At 49.2% G+C, this 14,175-nt stretch overlaps 1 long non-coding RNA gene across 2 annotated transcripts in view; it reads left to right on the top strand.

Moving 5' to 3' along the window:
• Window positions 1-13,518, top strand: part of LOC111146782 — a 223,925-nt gene extending 210,407 nt beyond the window's left edge. For both annotated transcript variants that reach the window (XR_002640561.1, XR_002640562.1), the window contains 3 exons: window positions 4,355-4,473; window positions 13,014-13,177; window positions 13,247-13,518. This is a non-coding gene — a long non-coding RNA (uncharacterized LOC111146782). The remainder of the gene's footprint in view (window positions 1-4,354; window positions 4,474-13,013; window positions 13,178-13,246) is intronic.
• Window positions 13,519-14,175: the final 657 nt, after the last annotated feature.

The following is a 14,175-nucleotide window of genomic DNA, read 5'->3' as shown; positions in this document are numbered from 1 at the left end:
AACAGGGCTTCCGTGATTATGAACATGGTTAAATCTTCACGACTGTGTTTTCCTATTTCACGAGGATGTGTCCCCTGAGACAGACTAGGCTGTTGCGCTGGCCGCAGGCCGTTCGGGAAGTCTGGACCGGTTTCTCTCTCCACCACCGCATCTGACACCGTCACGTCTCTGAGCCCCCCGCAGTAGGGAGCCAGGGCGGACGTGCCTTTTCTAGCCTCTTCTCTTTGACACTTGGCCCAGCACCAGACACATGGCTGCTGTTCCCAACCTACGTGTCCCTTCACCAGAGGACCTCCCTCACCGTGGGCTCTGTAATACCCTTGTTCCTCCTTGCAGCCGTTGCTTTCTGTAACAAATGTCTCAAATTAATTAAATCGTGATTTGTGGTGTTTGGAGCGGAGCCTGAGTGGGTCTGGTTCCCTGTTGTGTCCTGGCAGCCGGCACAGTAGTTCGTAACGGTCAGAAGCAAGAGCTCACGACAGAAGGACCTGGATTTCTGACAGCGCTGTCCCTCTGCCGACCTAGGGCTTTGCTTTCTCCTCTGTGGGGTCACGTTACCTGCCTCACACAGTCAAGGTGAGGTTTAAATGCGACGTGGAGCGTGGAGTGTGCAGCGCGTGGTTAGCACACGCAGGGGCTCGGCTCTTGTTGCCGGGGCCATGGTCTGGGGGTGGTGAGTGCCCACTGTGTGCCGGGCTCTGCTCTAGGTGATTTATGTCGGGAGAGGGATGGCAAACTGCCGCTCACCGGCCAAATCTGACCCACCATCTTTTCTGGTACAGCCCAGGAGCTACGCATTTCTAAATGGCTGACAGATACAATCCAAAAGTATTGTATTTTCTGACACATGAAAATCGTATGAAATTGGATTTCATTGTCCATAAATAACGTTTTATTGGAACACAGCATGCCCTTTCTTTTGAGTATTGTCTGTGGTGACTTTGCCACTCTGATTGTAAAGGTGGGGAGCTGGTATAGAGATGGCATGGCCCACAGTGCCTCAGAATATTCCCTATTTGGCCCCTCAGTTTGCTGAGCCACGTATGAACCCATCTAACCCTGCACAGGGCAGGCTGTTACTGCCGCCATCCTCACTGTATGGGGAAGTGAGGTTAAGAGAGTGCCTGAGGTCATCACAGCTTGTAGGTGGTAGAGCATGGGTTTGGTTCCCAGAGCTGGTGCTCTTGATCGCTCCACCATAAGGCAGGTTATTGGTCTTTGGAGGGGAGAGACATGAGGCAGGAAGAGGCGGAGGTATGCCTTCATGAGTGGTAGAGTCAGTACTGAGAACCAACCCCATTGGACCTCACAGTTCTTGACCTTTCTCTCGTAATGAGTTTATACCCTCCCCACCCACCACCGTCTCCTGGTGTCGCCTGCTAAACACATGGCCAGATGTACAGAAGCATTCAAGATGTCCCTAAAAGTGTAGTCCCTTGAGAGCAGGGAGGTAATACGACAAGACTAGATATGGTTATGTGCTTTCTACTAAATATAGACTTAGTACATGCTGGTGGAATGAGTGAATGAATTTGGTGAATGTCTCCTGGACTCTTCAGAATTTAGACTCTGGAGATAGGACAGGGACCCCTGCGGAAAGCGGTAAGAGGATGTTCTCATGGGAAGGAGACCACGGGAAGGTGGTCCTTCACAGACCACAGTGATGCTCCCCAGGTGGCATGGGGTTCTTGGGCTACAGTGCCAAACACATCTGTCAAAATCCCACTGAAGGAAAGCTGGTGTCTTTCCCATGTGTCATAACTGGCTCCATTTGGGTTGATTCCGAATGTTTGGTTTCCTTCAACAGCTTTGCCGAAATATAATTCACGTATCATACAAGTTACCAGTCTTAGAACATTTTGACTACCTCAGAAAAAAAATCTGTCCCCATCAGCTATCACCTCCTTCTCCCCCTTCCCCTGGCCCCTTGGGTCCTGAGCAATCTAGAATTTCTGTCACAGGGGATTTGCCTTTCCTGACATTTCACACAAATGCAGTCATACAATAGGTGGTCTTCTGCAGCTGGCTTCTTCCACTTAGCATGATGCTATCAAGGTTCACCCCGCTGTAGGGTGTGTCTGTTCTTCATTCCTTTCTGTGCCTTAGTAATGTTCCATTGTGTGGAGGGACTGCGTTTCATTTACTCTTTCTTTGGTGGATAGACAGGTTGTTTCCAGTTTGGGTTTATTATGAATAATGAATGCTTCTCTGAAGATTCCCGTGCAAGATTTTGAGTGGATGTGTGTTTGCATTTCCTTGAGTATATATACCTAGGAGTGGAAAGGCTGGGTCACGTGGCAACTCTCTCAGCAGCCTTTTTGAGGAACGGCTAGACTGTTTTCCAAAGCACCTACACTGGTTTTCATGCCCATAGGAACTGCGTGTTCTTGGCCATCATTCATGCCCGTCTTTACAAATCACAGGATTCCATTTATATGAACTTTTGGAACACACAAAATTAATGAATGGTGCTAGAAATCAGTACAGTGGTTTCCTCTGGGAGGTGGGCAGCAACGATTGGAAAAGGCACAGGGAACTTTCTGGGTGAGGGAAATGTTCTGTGTCTTTGTGGTTTAGTGTTTTTGGTATCTGCATTTGTCAAAACTCATCAAACTGTTCATTAAAGATCTGGACATTTGACTGTGTTAATTAAGCTTGAATTTTAAAAAATTGAAAAAGAGCATACAAGTGAAAAAAAGCATAGGCAGAGGGGGATAAAGAAAAGAATATTAGCTATCTCCAGGCATGACTTATCCTGGACAGAGGGCCAGTACCTGGCAGGCAAGGCCAAGTGTGAGAGGCTTTTAATTGATGTGATTAACTGTGTCGCAGTAGGAAGCCTCGTTAACACCAAAAGGGAGGAAAAGAGGTTATTTTTCACTTACCTAACTAGGGGAAGGCTGGAAGGGAGGCCTGGGGGGCCTTAGAAGGCTGGTCCCTGCAGCGGGGGATGGGCAATTCTGAATAGTAGAGCTGCATTTCCCTTGGCTTTGAGATACTTTTTGGGGTGGGCGAGGGCATCATTTTCTTGGTTGTTGTAAAACCTGTTATCCATGTTCATCTGTGGGGAGGAGAAAACCAACCTGAATTTTTTTTGGGGGGTGAAGCGGGGTGTGTTTTTCAAAGTGGCATCTTCCATGAGAACACAGATCTGTTTAGCTAGAATACTCTAACCCTTCCTTAAATGCACTAGTGGCTGATGAACTGGCAATAACAGGCAACAGAACAGAAGTGAAAGGTTTTATCTCTCCCTTAAGCTCTGCAGAGAAATTTATGGATGGACGTAAGCACACAGAAGATCAGGGTTGGACGAACATTGTTAATTACCCATGTTAAAAATCAGCAGTATGAAATTTCTTATAAAATTGCAAAAATTGCATCATTTTATTTGTAGGCTAGGAAAAAAAATATATGTATACACACACACACATATATATATTTGGCTAGAATAAAAGCCTGGAAGTATAAATGCTGTTATTTTTAGGAGAATGTGATTATAATGTGATTTTTTTTTCTATTGCGTATCTGTGATTAATTTTTTCCAATGACCGTTTATTGCTTGAGAATTCAGTTGTTTGTTGAGTGATTTTGCTTCTCTCACTCGTGAAAGAGGTCAGTTTGCATAGGCTCACCTCCCTGGAAGAGACTCCCCCCTCCATCCCCACCATGCTTCCTGGTTCTCAGCTTTAAGGCAGTACTGTGTAAGTACCAAACACAGACTTCAAGGTTAGCAGGGTCAGAGTTCTATCTTGCAGGATCGTGGGCAGGTCTTTCTGTGTCTTGGTTTCCTCATCAGAAGAATGGAACTGATGATAGTCTCCCGGATCAAATGGTGTGAAACGTCCATGGGAACCGTGCCCCTACACACACACACACACACACACACACACACACACACACACACACAGTACTTGGCCCTTCCCAGCAGCTTTCTACTCTTCCTCCCTCCTTTTAGCAGGACGCCTTCCTGTTACCTTGGAAACTAGCCCTCGAGGGGTCCAAGTGACTCCTGACGGCCGAGCGCCAGCCCTCAAATCATTGCAGAAGTTTATATACACCTTCAGCCCATCGTGTGTGTGTGCGCGCGTATGTGTGCACATGTGCGTGCGCGTGTGTATGTGTGCGTGTATGTATACGCATGCGTGTGTGCACACGTGTGTTTACGTATGTGTGTGCGTGTGGGCAGGCTCATCAGGAGCACTTCTCTGTGTGTAGTGCGACATTAAACAGAACCTCCGTCCCTGTGGACGAATTGGGGCAACTCGCTGCGGGGCTAGGATCTGTCCCAAACCAAAGGTCAAACCAGCTGCAGCAACGCTCTGGGTGACCATGCTATTTATGTTCCTTCCTGCAGCACGATTCCTGGCGGTGGTGGCCTCGGTCCGCAAACAGCCTTGTCCACAATGTGCCCAACACGTTGGAAACCTTCTCTTCCCGCAGCTCGGGACAGAGAACACAGTCCCGGGGTGGAGTGTGAGTATCATTTCCCTAGGGCTGGGGGAAGGGCTGGGCAGAGGGTGAGTCAGGGTTTTGCAAATGTATGTTTACGCTGGTGGAACACGCAGGGCACACATGGGCAACAGCGATTTGCACTCATGCAAAGCAGGAGCCACGTGCTGTCCTCCGCATCACCTCGCCTCCCCTTCCTCGGTCACCTCTGCAGCCCTCCTCCCGGCTCCAGAATGCCTGCCCCAGCCCCTTTTCTCGGCTTCTTTTTCTGGCAGTGGTTTTCAAACTTCAGTTTGCAAATGACCACCTGGGAAACTTGGTGAAATGCAGATCCCTGGGCTTCCCCCACCAGATTTTCTCATTCAGTAGCTCTGGGGTGGGGCTTGGGAAATGGCATTTTCACCGGACATCATAGATGGGTCCATTTGACCAGAAAGACACTATGTGTTAGTTTCAAAATATGAAGACAGAGCTGCAAAATGGAAATTGTGTTACATATTTATATAACTTTTTATTGCCTGGTCAAATGCAACTCCACTTTTGCAGTTACATGGGAATTACGTTGTATACAGGAGCCAGGTAGGGTTAACATACTTGATGGCTGTCTCAGGGCCTACAGAAGCCTTGAAGGCGTTTCAACCCCATGAGCCAGGCTCTGAGGAGCGAAGCCTAGGGGATGTTGTGTTCCTAGCATTTTCGATCAGGAAGAAATGTTCTTCTTGGGGCGCCTGGGTGGCTCAGTGGGTTAAAGCCTCTGCTTTGGCTCAGGTCATGATCTCAGGGTCCTGGGATCGAGCCCTGCATTGGATTCTCTGCTCGGTGGGGAGCCTGCTTCCTCCTCTCTCTCTGTCTCTCTGCCTACTTGTGATCTCTCTCTCTCTGTCAAATAAATAAATAAAATCTTAAAAAAAATAATGTTCTTCTTCGGTGCCCATGTTTGACTGTCAGAGAAACCGGGGCCTAGAGGAGAAGGACTCACCCTTGGTCATGCAACAAGTTCCAGCAAAGGCCACTTTAGAGCACAGCATGGATAGCTTTGAACGTGTGCACGAGGGTTCAGGGGCAGGTGACCTTGCCCCCTTGCAGTCTCTCCCCACATGTCTCTTTCACTCTGGCCTTTCTCCCCTTTGGTACCTGTGTCCTCAGGCCATCCTGAGGCCCAGCTTGGAGCCCTGAGTGGGGGCCGGGGGCAGGCTGCGGTGGACTCTGTGTGGAAACCACTCACCAATAGGCATCCCACTTGACAAGGCCAGGATTTAGCCTAATTCCCTGCAGAGAATGAAGGGCTGAGTCCTCTGATGGAGCCTGAGGTTTACAAAGGCCTCTCGGTGCACACAACCTGCAAGGTGCTGGGTGTTGTGCCGCGGAGGCAGCAGCAAAAAAGGCTGACGGAGGCCCTACACTCAGGGAACTTTGGTGTCTCTGCTCCCCCATTCCTTGTCTGCCGAGCGCCCTCCCGAGAGCCTGACCTTCTGACCAAGGCAAACCTGAAGCAGAGGCTCCAGTCAGGGAGATGGGCAATAGGCAGCACGACCGGTCCACACGCAGTCCGGGCCTTTGGGAGAGCTCCCAGCGCTGGGAAAGAAGCAAGGCAAGATGGCGGAAGGCGAGCAGCTGGGTGCAGGGCAGGCCCGCAGCGAGGCTCTGACTCCACGTGGCCTCTCTCCCTGCACCCCCTCCGTCCTGGCAGCACCCCCCCCCACCCCTCCACCCCCCGCCAGACCGTGTGCGGGGCACTTCAAGGCACTGGGGCGGAAGGGAGAGGGACGCTCACGAGCATTTCCCCACAAAGGCCAGAAACAGCACGTCACCTCTGCTCACTCCTTGTGCGCCAGATCGAGTCACCGCAGGTGAGGAAGTGCAACCCTGACCTGCAGGAGACAGTCTGGAAAAGCGAGTGGCGTGGGTACGTCCCTTTTCAGGGCACGTGTAATTTTTCACTCATTCAACCAGCAAGAACTGACAATACATTTACTGAGCGCCAAACATCGTAAAATATTGCCACTTCTTTTGGCCCTTTTATCAGTCCTGAAGTGGCAGGGGTCCTTATACCCATTTGCCCATCAGCAATAGAAGGCTCAGACGCACCCAGACAGGGAGGGGTGGGCCTGACTCCACAGCACAAGCCCGTCAGCGAACATGCCACAATGACAGGAGAGGAAGGTGGCCATGCAGGGAGGCCCGAAGGCACAGCGGTTAAGCAGGCGGGTCCTAGAGGCGAACTGCCTGGGGGTGCATTCTGGCTCCATATTCCTGAGCCATGAGATCAGAGCAAGTTACTTACCTTCCTATGCCTCAGGGTCCTCTCCCATTCACTGCCAGGATGCTAACAGCACCCCCAACCTCATCAGAGTGCTGTGACAAGTAAGGCAGAAAGTGCACGGAAAACCCTTGCCGAGCTCCTAGCATAGCATCCGGGCCAACATGCCAGGGACGACAGTAAGTTAACGTGGCCATCCACGTACAAGCTCACATGGGCCACAGGCCCCTCAACCCAGGGCCTGCCATGCTGGCAGGTGGGACGGGGACACCCTGGTACCACAGGCCTCCCTACTCACCAGGTTCTTCATGCAGGCCCTCCTGAGGGCTGCCCCACACGGCTCTCATAGACTGCTTCCATCAGCTGCACCGCTTTCTGAGCTCTGTGTTCCTCTACCTGGCTCTTGGGGTCCTCAAAATTCAGGCCTTGACTCACCCAACCAGGAATTCCAGATGTTTTCTTTTTGTTCTAGGCCCAGGAAGCTCCTCCCTGGCCTGTGAGTGTGCCGCCCACCTCCCCCGCTCCTGGCCTGGGTCACAGGCCTCCTCCCCTTCCTCCTCCACCTCCCCAACCCCTCCAGTCCCCCATGCTGCGGTCGTCCTGAGCACTTCCTTCGCAGCCTGCAGGGACCTGCCACCGGACCCCAGACCACCCAGTACCCACACACGATCAATCTTTGATTGTCTGGCTTTGTTATCTTTGCCTTCATTCCTCCCTGGTATCTAGCATTCCTCGTGTTGGCGTCTTGACTCCCTAACTCGCCGCTGTGGTCGAGAAATGGCCTTGGTGTTGCAATCCCTCACCCGGAGTCTAGGCGATAACAGGCATTTGAGACATACGTGGTCCAAGCACTGGCTGGCTCCCTGGTGTGGGGCTTGGTAGTGGAAGGGGGAAACCAGCGCAGAGCCGTGGCTGAGGACCGCTCCCTCGCTCCCACCATCCAGTCCACACACCACCCGCCTCCCAGGCTGGACTTGCTGTCCACTGCTAGCAGGGGCTGGCTGTGTGAAGGGGTCCATAATGTATCAGAGACCCTCTGGGAGCACTCAGGAGCATGCAGATCTCATGGGAGGACGGCAGAGCATCAGTGACCCCGTGGAAAGTCTACCTTCCCTGAAGCTCCAGGTACGACTATAGCCTCCCACTCCCTGCACATTTCCAGATGTTAGAGTGACGGGTTTCTGTAGGCAGCCTGGCATGTGCCTCCACCACACGTGGCCACATAAATGGGTCTTTTGGGAAAAACTGTTTGTCAGGAGTTATCAAACACCATGTTGACCTCGTATCCCTGTTTACGGAACATATTTCAAAGACACGCTCCAGGAGGAAAGGCACTCATTTGCAGGTGGGAGGTTTTTTGAAGCCGGGCATACATGGTACTTGGGCGCCAAGGCGTCTTTGCCAGACATCTGAGGGATGGGGAAGAGGTGTTCACTTTAAGGAGAGTAGCCACCATCCCTGATGTGACAGTCACGTACAGCAATGTGCCCTTCCTTATAGGAAGTTACAGAAAGAGAATAGCTCTTTGTTGGAAAAGTGAAGATTGGCTTATTTGGTAGCATAGCAGGCAAGTGATGATCGTTTCTTCCTCGTGTCTCTTCTCCTTTTGGTAACCTAGCTCATCTAGTTAAAAATGGATTCACTACCACAAAAGAAAAGAAAAAGACATATCTATGTGGATTTGTAAGGCCCCAGGTGTCCAGGAGTGGGAGCTTAAAGATAGCCTGAGATATCCCCTCTCTCAGGTTTTTGCCCAAAACAGCATGGGTGCCCTGCGGGGGGCCGGGGGGAGTGAGCCACGGGTGCCCTGCAGGGAGGGGCTGCCCATGCTTCCAGGTCTAAAGGGCCCGTGTGCCGCACCCAGTGAGGGTGTGATGTGCTGCTGTGCTCCCTGCACAGTGCCTGGTATGAGCCTGAGCTCCCTGGGGGATATGCTCCCTTCCTCCCAAGTGTACCAAACAGCGTCGTTCATCATTGTGCTTTTTGTCCTGCCTGTGTTGTGTCTCACTGAAACCTCACCCTAAAGGTACCAGCTGGGTAATGTCGTCCCCGTTTTACAGACAAGAAAGCACAGTCCTCAGTTGTCATTCAGTTGCTGCATTCCAAACTCGGGCTGCGCACACGTCTCCTCTACAGGGCTTCCCTTTGTATCTACTTTTGCAGTGGGGAAACTGAGGCTGTAAGTGACCTGCCAGAGGGCCCACAGCCAGTAAGAATCAGTCCTGGAAACATGACTAGCTGGGTTTTCTGACTCCCAATCCGGTTGCATTTTATCTTTTGAATTTTTACGAAAGCCTCCTCTGTTCAAGGCACGTTCTCTCTGGCCTCTGCAAGATCCCTGTCATTCTTGTGTTCTGCCCATTCTGCTCCCTTTGCTCCTCACCGGCGTCCGCTCGGGTGCCTTTGCTGGGTGCTGCACAGGTGGACTGCTGCAGGGCCATGATTGGGTACTTTTTAATTTAGACAAATGGGGTTCTCTTAGAGATCTTCTCTTCATTCTGTACACATAGCTCATCCGAGGGCTGCATCTGGCCTTCCCTTGCCATTGGTCCTGCCATGTTCACTCCTCTTGCCCCTGGAGATGGACACTAGGATAGCGCAGCCAAGTTCTGTGGTGACACCTTGCACCTGTGCCCGCGGGGACTGTGGGAGAGTTTCTCTGTGCGGACTCCGGGCGGGGATGGATGGATGAGTCATTGGCTGTGCTCTTGTTTAATTTCACGAGTACTGCCAGGTTGTCTTCCAGAATGACTGCATCAGGTTACACTTATACCGGTAGGTGTGCAGGGCTTTCTGTTTCCTGTATCTTCCCCAGCACCTGCTGTTACCAGATGTCTCAGAAAGCATGCATCTGATGGCCCGAGGGCATCGAATTAGCATTTCTGTGATGCTCTTTCCTGCTGCAGACCTAACCTATCACAGCAGTGGTTCAGGCCAGAAGAACATCCAAAAGGAAAAGGGGTTCCTTCCTACTGCAACTCTCTTCTCTTCTCTTCTCTTCTCTTCTCTTCTCTTCTCTTCTCTTCTCTTCTCTTCTCTTCTCTTCGGGCACAGAATTTCCCCAGAAATCCCCAGTAGACTCCCCTTCTGTCTCACTGGCCAGATGGGACCGAGAGTCCACCCTAGGCTAGACCGTGACGGAGACAACAGGATTCGCCACGGCCGCCATGTGTCTCCCAGATACCTGCGCAGAACTGGGGAAAGTTGAATCGGGGAAGAAAGCTGGTCGTTCAGCTGCCAGTGGACTCTTCTTCCACCCCAGATCTTTAATTGTACCAATTTTTTGAGTCATGCTGCCTCATCTTTACAAGGAATCATTCTCGAAACTCTATGCAATTAGCCAATTTCAGAGACTTTCTAAAGCAATGAGTCAGCGAGCCCATGGGCATTGCCTTGGGGATTTGATCCGTCCGGCCCATTTTGGAACCTGCCGTTCTTCTTGCCAGGTGGACGTCAGACCTATTCCCATCCTGGCCGCCCCAAATTAGATTTCTGTGTGGGCTCCCTGTGAAAGTGGTCAGTATGGAGACCCTGGGACCCTGGAGCTCCTGCCTGTGGCACACTCTCGAGGCCGAATGCTAACACTGTAGGCAGCTTCTCATTAGCCACGTGCATACTATACTGAGCCCTGCTCCGCCCTAACCAAAGAAATTAATTTCTAAGTGATACCCAATAGTTACAATTTATTGAGTACTTGTTCTGGGCCAGATGATCTCACATAGCCCTCCTGTCCGCCTGTGAGAACATCGCTGTTAATGTGAGAGCCCAGACTCCAGCCAGACCACCTGTAGAATGCCAGTTCTGACATTTATTAGCTGCGTGGCTTTGAGCAAGTCACTTCACCTCTCTGTGCCTCGGCTTTCTCATTTATACGGGGAGATTAGTGATCGTGTGTTACAAGTACTGGATGACTGGGGAAATACAGAGTGCTTACTTAGAATACCACTGGCACAGTGGACACGTAGAGCTCACATTTGATAAACATTAGCTGGTTCTGTTGCCATTTCTAAAAATGAAGAAACCAGAGCATCGGAGAGATCAACTTAACCAAATGTCAGACAGGGCTGAGTAGCAAGGACATTTTTTTTTTTTTAAGGACACAATTTGGGGACATTTTGACTTGAAAGCTGGCTTTTTTTTTTTTTTTTTTGGTCCAACTATACATCATCAGTAGTAGCTCCATGGCTCAACGGAACATTGCCATCACTTTCCTTATCAGTAGAATAAATTTTCATCTGAAGACCCAGAGAAGCTTTTTGTAAAGAAAGTCTAAAGAAAAAGGGAAAAACTAAAAAAAAAAAAAAAAAAAAAAAAAACCACCAAAAAACAGTGTCTAATCACCAGCCTTAAAGATAGAGTGTAATGCTTCCAGCAGCAGGTAGATGGGCAGGTCATTACGGGAAGGTGGCTGGGACACCAGCCACCAACAAGGATGTTGGGACACAAAAGAAGCCTGTGCCCTGGGACAGCAAAGGTACAACACTCAGTTCCTGGTTCTACTACACACCTTACAGGGCCTCAGTCTCCCCACCTTTAAATCAGATTTCTCTTCTATTTTCTCCCAGTAAGGATTTAAGAAAAGCTTTATAAACTCAGCATAATCAATGCTACTTATTCCAGAATTAGGATTTGACCTGTCATTTCCTGTTTGTCTCCTATCTCCATTCTCATGTACGCACATTCACACAAAGTGTAAGCATTGTGTCCCCCAATCCCCTTTAGTCATGGGAAGTCTCTGGAGACCAGAGCTTTAGTTAGAATCTTCTACAAGAGATTTGTCCTTGTCTAACGAAGACAGGTGAACTGGAGTCAGGAGCCCCTGGGATTTGGGCAGGGTGGGGTAGCTCTAGTGTCCGTCGATTTGGGGGAGCAAATAAACAAGGGAGCTGTCTGCCGCCCAGGATGTGCCCTTGCCAGATTCCTTCACACAAGCATGTTCAGCCATAGATGTGCTGGGTGTGAGGGACAAAGCACTAGGTCTGAACAGAGGGTCATAGTAGAAAAGATGGCTTTGTGGCCTGAATATCTGGGAGGACTTTTAAACCTAACCCTGTATATGTAACAGGAGACTCAACTATCTTTTATTTTATTATTATTATTATTATTATTATTTTTAAATGTCAGTGTCCCTCCCTTGCTTTCCTTCTTTCCTTTTCTTCTTCCTTCTCTTCCTCCATCAGTTTCCAGTTCCCCAGCTTATAGGTCTCCCTTCCGGGAGGCAGTCAACTTCAAAAGAGTCTCGTCTGTGATTCTAGATGGTCTGTGCCTAAACGGCAAACTCCCTGTGTGTGTACTATTTATTTCTCTACAGTATGAGGTTGCTGTGTCTTAGAGCACACGAGCACTGTAATTTAGGCCACGATCAGGGAAAGAAGACAGTCTGTTGTCCATCCCATTCCTCCTGCGTTTCCAGGCACCATTCCCGCCTGTCACTTACTAGCTGCTACTGTTGCCCACTCTGCACTTGGGGCCTATTCCTGGGTGCATGTGATGACATGGGGACATTTGTGATGACGTGACTCTGGATCCCAGGGTGGCCCAGCCCCATTGGTGGAGAATCCCTCAGTTTCTGGTAGGTCCTGTGCCTCAGTTTCCCTCTCTGCCGGCAGGAAGACTGGATGACAATTTGGGATGGTCTCCAGAAACGTGCCCGCCACAGGTGGCCCTCTGAGGACCCTGCTTCTGCCCCAAGGGCAGCTTTTAGATCATGTTCTATTGACTCGTTTACCTGGTGCAGAACCACACACCTGAAAGATGGCCAAAGCTTTTGTTCCTCAAACTCGAGCTGCACACCCATCTCCAGGGAACCCTTGCTAGATGCAGAGTCTCGTTCAGTTACTCCGTGTGGGGCTAAGATCCTGCACTAGGGGTGGGCTCCCAAGTGCTGCTAATGCCGCTGGCCCACACACTGACCCATTTGAAATAGCAAGGAAACACCGAGTCCCACCCCGTGTGGTACCAGATACTGGCTAGAGCACTACACTGCATAGATTCCAGCTTTGTCACTGGTTAGCAGTTAATGGACATTATCCTTTCATCTTCCTGACTATCCAGAGGGTGTGGGAATACACGTACATATGTACATATTATATATATGTACATATTATATATAATATAATGTATATATACACATATGTACACTTATATATGTGTATATACACGTACATATTATATATAATATATATTTTAATATATATTTATGTGTGTATATATATAATGTGTGTGGGTATATATATATATAAATGTGTGTGTGTGTGTGTATATATATATATATATATATATATGTACATTTTTTTTTTTTTAGGTGAGAGAACTGCTCAGACATGTTAAGTAACTCAGCAGAGGTCACACAGCTAAGGGACACAGAGGAACGTACCAAGCAGTGAAGGCCATTTTTCATCACTGCTGTCCTCCACGAGCTTACGTCTGGAATGGGAGGCATCTTTGCACTAATGAACGGGTTGGATGGTGAGTATCATTTTCTCTTCTCTCCTTGTCTTTATCTCTGAGATTTTAACTCTGGTTTCTTACTTTCAGGAGCCCAGAAAACACTTGACACAGGTAGCATTGACCCAGAAAGAAGTGAATCCTTGTGTCCAGTGACTAGAAGACACACGAACCTGGAAAAAGGAGCCCAGGAGATTGCTGTTTCCCCCACATAGGAGAACATCCACCCCCTCCTGCCCCTCGCCCATAACACATGACACATTTAGCAGTGATTTGGTCACTGCTGAGCTATCTTCATTTAATGTGATTTTGGCAGAAGAGTTGGTCTGGAAATTGTATTTTCAATTAAACTTCCTTGTTGAGCTGCTTTGGTTTTGAAAGGATCCCATTAGGATGGATAATTATACAGCAGTTGCTATAAGGAGATATTTGCCTCAATTTCCACTCTTAGGTGATTCAAATCAAATGTTATTTCTTTTCCTTCCCAGAGCTGTGTGTGACCATTTTCCTCATATTATAGGCTTCTCATGAGTTATTTTTGGAAATTCAAAGCAAAACAGCCGTTTTGGCGGAGGCCGTTTTTAGCCTAGCAGAGTAAGCCATATGTACCAATGAACACAGCCAAAGAGTCCGTGTCTTTCAAAAACACCAAAACCATCTCCCTTTGTGGGGGTTAAATTCTTGGGGACCACAGACTGTCCTTTGTATCATCCTGTATTCCTTTGTGAACTCTAGTTAACTAAAGTCAAAGACAATTGAAATTCCTTTAAAATTTGGCACCCCTGGGTGGCTCAGTCGGTTGAGCATCTGACTCTTGGTTTCAGCTCAGGTCATGATCTCAGTGTCGTGGGAATGAGCCCCACATGAGGCTCCATACTCAGCGCTGAGTCTGCTTGGGGTTCTCCTTCTCCCTCCCGCTGCTCCTCCCCCTGCTCACATGCTCTCTGTCTCAAATAGAATAAATTAAAAAAAAGAAAAATATATATATATATATATCAAAGTTTTGTCCATTTGCGAAC

Source organism: Enhydra lutris, unplaced genomic scaffold, assembly GCF_002288905.1.
Source record: "Enhydra lutris kenyoni isolate GAN:26980312 unplaced genomic scaffold, ASM228890v2 scaffoldscaffold14, whole genome shotgun sequence".
NCBI classification, from domain to species: Eukaryota; Metazoa; Chordata; class Mammalia; order Carnivora; family Mustelidae; genus Enhydra; species Enhydra lutris.
This window is presented reverse-complemented; position numbering and strand designations above follow the sequence as displayed.